Genomic DNA, 5403 nt, shown 5'->3' on the forward strand with positions numbered 1-5403 from the left:
GTCCACATTAGCTATCGACATGCAGAGGCTCATGTAGATGGGATAGCGAGAGTACCCCCGAGACCCGTGTCATTATTCGAGAGTATCATTTCTATATCAGTGATGATCGTTCACTTTCGTCTCCATGACAATTTTTTAGGAGATTGTGGGATCAGACGTGTCTAGCGATGGGTTTGGTCGGATGGTTGTGGCGCACAGTTCAAGTCATCACGACAATTCTATTGGCTCTACAGGTATTACTTATGGTTTTCTTACATTTACAATTAAACTAAATTCACTAGAACATCTTAAAGAAAACAATAACTAAGACTATCTTTTATGGATTTATAGGTGGCATGTGCAGTCTAGTATCCCAGTGATTTGGTCATTCTTTGAGACTGGTCACGGGAAGGGAGAGCATGATGGTGCGGGCGCGTGTGTGAAACGTGCCTTGAGGCATCATCAGCTACGGTAGGATGCTCAGCGGTTCAGAGATGTGGGCCACGTAGTCGAGTGGTGCTCCCAACATTTGTGTGGGAGTGCAGCATCATCGTACCCCAAACGTGATGCTCGAATTGTCAGGAGATTTATTTGGCATGTGGATGGTGGCATGATTGACCGTAGAGCCTCCCATGATTGTGACACAGTACCTGGCACCTTGGGCTTACATTCCATCAGGAGCACGTGCATGGCGGCCCCCATGATTTACACACGACGGTTTGCATGCTTCTGTGGAGCATGTGAGGATGGCGATTGGTCACATTGTGCCTCGAGAGGATGGGCAGATGCATGGATACAGACATTCCTCTCCCTCGAGCATCCTTCACATCCAGTGTTGTCTGATGAGCACACAGGTCCTGCGTTCATGGTTAGTTATTATGACCTGACAAATTTGCTACAGGAGGGTGATGTATTTGCTGTTATTGCCAGTGAGGGAAATAGCGAGGGAGTAGACTACTATCTGATGAGTTGCACTAGGCCATGTTACCATATTATAGTAGTGATGTGTGTGAACACACTTAGGACCGCCGGGGCACTTTTTTCCTCACTAGGAGGTTTTTTCCCCCCGTGCATTGTATATACGCCCATTATCTTTTAGGGTTGGTTATCTTTCATTTTTGGCACTCATAATACACTACAGTGTTGTGCTCAAGCTTCCTCATCTTCTTGAAGTTGTGTGTGCATTCCTGCAACCCTAATTCCAACAATTGGTATCAGAGCAGGCTTCCTCCTCCCGGGCAGCATCACCGGCACCTGCCGCTTCATCTCCTCCGATTGCAACGAGGTTTCACGAGTGTCTGCAAGTTAGTATATGCCGTGGGAGTGCCCGTAGGGCTCGTTCGTTTCAGAATTTTGATCTGAAGTCATTTCGCCCACCGTTTTTGCATTCCAAGTACTGCGCAGGCAAAATCGTCCTACTGTGCAGATTTTCTGTCAAGATTAAAATCTGCAGGACAGGTGCCCATTCGTCTGTTTTGGGCTGTGCTACATAGCACAGGTCGATTTTATACAGGTTTACCTCTTACAGACAGCATTTACATCTAGTAGTACAGTCATTGGCCATGGCTGACAACAATGATGTATTCCGCATGTTGGCTGCTGAGGATAAGTTGGATGGCACCAACTATCCATTGTGGGCATATATGATGCGACATGTATTGGTAGCAAAGGGGTTATGGAACATTGTGCAGGGTATTGATGCACGTCCTATTGTGGCTGGGAATGCTGCAAACACATCAGAAACAGGTACTGTTGATGATGGTGCAGGCACAAGTGCTGTAGCAGCTGTTCGAGAACCACCACTTTCAGCAGAGCAGATTCGTTGGGATGGTAGAGATGCGCAGGCTCATGCCTTGATTGCGCTGTCTGTCAAACGTACCATTATCCCACATATTCGCTCCTGCAGGACTTCTAAGGATGCTTGGGATGTACTTGCCACATTGTATCAGGCAAGAAATGAGGCTCGTGTTGCTTATCTCCGAAAACAGTTGGAGAGTGAGCATATGAACGAAGGTGATTCTATGGATAGCTTTTTGACAAAGATCAAGGATTTCAAAGAGCAGCTCATTTCTGCAGATGAAATCCTGTCAGACAGTTCACTTGTGCAGACTGTTTTGAATGGTCTACCAGATTCTTATCAGGGTTTTGCTTCCACTCTTCGCTTGATGATGAAAGGCAATCCCAATGCCTTATCATTTGAGGAGTTAGTTTCTGTTTTGCTGCAAGAAGACCAGTCAAGGCAAAACAGGAATATTATGCGTGTCGCAGATCAAGCTTTCGTTGCTAGTCAGAGAAGCGGGAAAGGTAAAGCTGGCTTTTCTTCTAGTAAGCAGAAATCTGCAAATGCTGCGCAACCAAAGAAGGAAGACAAAGATGAGAAGAAGGGTGACAAACAGAAGACATTTTGCAAGTACTGTAAGGGAAATGATCATGTCATCAAAGCGTGTCCTAAGCTGGCTGCGAAAGAGGCTAAGAAGAAAGAGGCTGGTATGGTTGTTGCAGATGCCTCTCCTTCTAACAATGAATCTGCTAATGTTGTGCTAGATACAGAATGGGCATTCAATGCGCAGTGCAGTTATGACCCATCTTTGCATGACACATGTATGTCTGCAGTAGATTCAGATGTATGGTACTTTGACAGTGGTGCCACTAAGCATATCACCTCGCAGCGCAGTTTATTCACTTTCCTTGAGTCTGCTCCCACAGGGAATACTGTCACTTGTGCCAATAACTCCTCTTATCCCGTTGAAGGAGTTGGACAGATTGTGCTGAATGTTGCAAATGGCAACACCTTTACACTTTTTGATGCATTGTATGTGCCAGGGATCAAAAAGAATCTGCTGTCAGTCTCCGCATTTGCCAAAACAGGTTTGGTTGTAAAATTTGTGGATGACAGATGTACTGTTCATGATCTCTCTTGTGGTGACATCATTGTAGCATCTGGTTCACTATGTCGAGGGCTGTATAAGCTCAATATGGATGGCAAATGTGTAGAGGATTCAGCATGTGCTATTATGGATACGCAGGCTATTTCAGATGCAAAACTGTGGCATGCACGTTTTGGTCATCTGAATTTTGCAAGTTTGCTGCGCCTGCAGAAATCTGAAATGGTGTCTTCTTTGCCTAAGCTTGAGGCACCTGTCAAGCATGTTTGTGAGGGCTGCATATTGGGTAAAATGCAGCGTGCTTCCTTTCCCAAAGATGGATCAGTGAGAGCTGAACGCAGATTGCAGCTTGTTCACAGTGATGTTTGTGGTCCCATGCAAACTCCATCATTTGGAAACTACCTTTACTTCGTGACTTTCATTGATGATTTTACCAGGCATGCATGGGTATATCCTTTGAAGGCAAAGTCCGAAGTGTTTTTGTGCTTCAAACAGTTTTTGGTTATGGCTGAAAATGTGTCAGAAAGTAAGATGGGCACCCTCCGTTCAGATCGAGGGGGGGAGTATATGTCTTCAGAATTTAATGCATTTCTGGCTGAGCGTGGGATAAAACACCAATGTACAGTGCCGTATACACCACAGCAAAATGGTGTGGCTGAGAGAAAAAACAGGTCTCTCATGGAAATGGCAAGATGTATGGTTAAGAGTCAAAGTCTACCACATGGTTTTTGGCTTGAGGCTGTCATGTGTGCCACTTATGTACTAAACAGGTGTCCCACCAAAGCATTACAGGTTGTCACTCCATATGAGGCTTGGCATAGCCGCAAGCCATCTGTTGGCCATTTACGTGTTTTTGGTTGCCTGGCATATGCATTAGTGCCTGTGCAACAGCGCAGAAAATTGGATGACAAAGCTGTCAAATGTATTTTTGTTGGATATAGTGCTGAGAGCAAAGGCTATCGTTTGTATCATCCACAGACAAAGCGCATTTTGGTTAGCCGTGATGTTGTATTTGTGGAAGATGCAGTTCAGCCCTTGGTTTCATGTACTAAGGAGACAGATATCAGCTCACGTGATGTCTATGATACATTGTTGCCTCTTTTCAGTGGTGCACAGTCAAGTGCAATACCTCATGAGGCAGTTTTTCAGCCTATGCAGGTTTTAAATGATGGCACAGATCAGCCTATATCTGATGCAGATGTGCATGATGCACTTGAGGATGAGAGACAAGAGATTGAGGGCTCTAGGAATATGCCCAGATGGCTGGTGCAGACTTTGCGTGACAGCAAGTTGGATGCCCCTTTGTCTAGTCGCACTCGTTCTGGCTCTCATGGTGCCTCTTATGCGTCAGATTGTTATGCATTGGCTGTTTCTAGTATGTGCGATGAAAGTGAGCCTGTTTCATTTGATGAGGCACAAAGTTCAGAAAATTGGATGGCTGCTATGCAAGCAGAATACGATGCTATTATGAAGAATGGTACATGGTCTTTATGTGACTTGCCCCCTGGCAAGAAGGCCATTGGCACTAAGTGGGTATACAAATTGAAGCGTAAGCCTGATGGCACAGTGGATCGCCATAAGGCTAGGCTTGTTGCAAAAGGTTATGCTCAAGAGAAGGGCATTGATTTTGATGAGACTTTTGCTCCCACATGTCGTATGACCACTGTTCGTAGCATCTGTGCATTAGCAGCTCATAATGGTTGGAATGTACATCAGCTGGACATAAAGACTGCGTTCTTAAATGGAGATTTGCATGAGGAGGTGTATGTATCGCAGCCTCGTGGTTTTGTTCAAAGAGGGCAGGAAAACAAAGTGTGCAGGCTAAAAAAGGCTTTATATGGTTTAAAGCAAGCTCCACGAGCTTGGTATGAAAAAATACATGCATATTTGACTGCACATGGGTTTCAGAATAGTCCAACAGAAAGCACTTTGTATGTTAAACGTGTGGATGGTGTACATCTAATCATTGCTCTCTATGTCGATGACATGCTGCTCACAGGACCAAATGAGAGTCATATTGCTGATTTTAAGGCTGATTTGAATGCCTCTTTTGAGATGTCAGATTTGGGGCATTTGCATCATTATTTGGGGATACAATTTAAGCAGTGTGATGGAGGTATTGCTTTGTGTCAGACAAAGTATATTGAAACATTGTTGCGGAGATTTGGCCTTGAAGACTGCAAGCCTATTGCTACTCCAATGGAGACAGGTTTGAAGTTGAGTCTTCATGATGCTGGAGATCACTTTGATGTCACACTCTATCAGACAGCTGTTGGTTGCCTCATTTATGTATGCATTACGAGGCCAGACATTCAGTTTGCAGTCTCACAGGTGAGCAGATTTATGCATAGCCCAAGCATTAAGCATTGGCAGGCAGTGAAGCGTATCTTTCGCTATTTGAGTGGTACTCGGCATCTTGGGTTGTTTTATCCCAAGGGGGGATCATTGCCGCCAGATTTACATGTTTTTTCAGATTCTGACTGGGCTGGTTGTTATGACACACGCGTGTCCACGAGTGGTTTTTGCTTCATGCTTGGAA

This window comes from Cibotium barometz, chromosome 21 (assembly GCF_041138505.1).
Source record: "Cibotium barometz isolate CiBa-2024 chromosome 21, ASM4113850v1, whole genome shotgun sequence".
Lineage (NCBI taxonomy): Eukaryota > Viridiplantae > Streptophyta > Polypodiopsida > Cyatheales > Cibotiaceae > Cibotium > Cibotium barometz.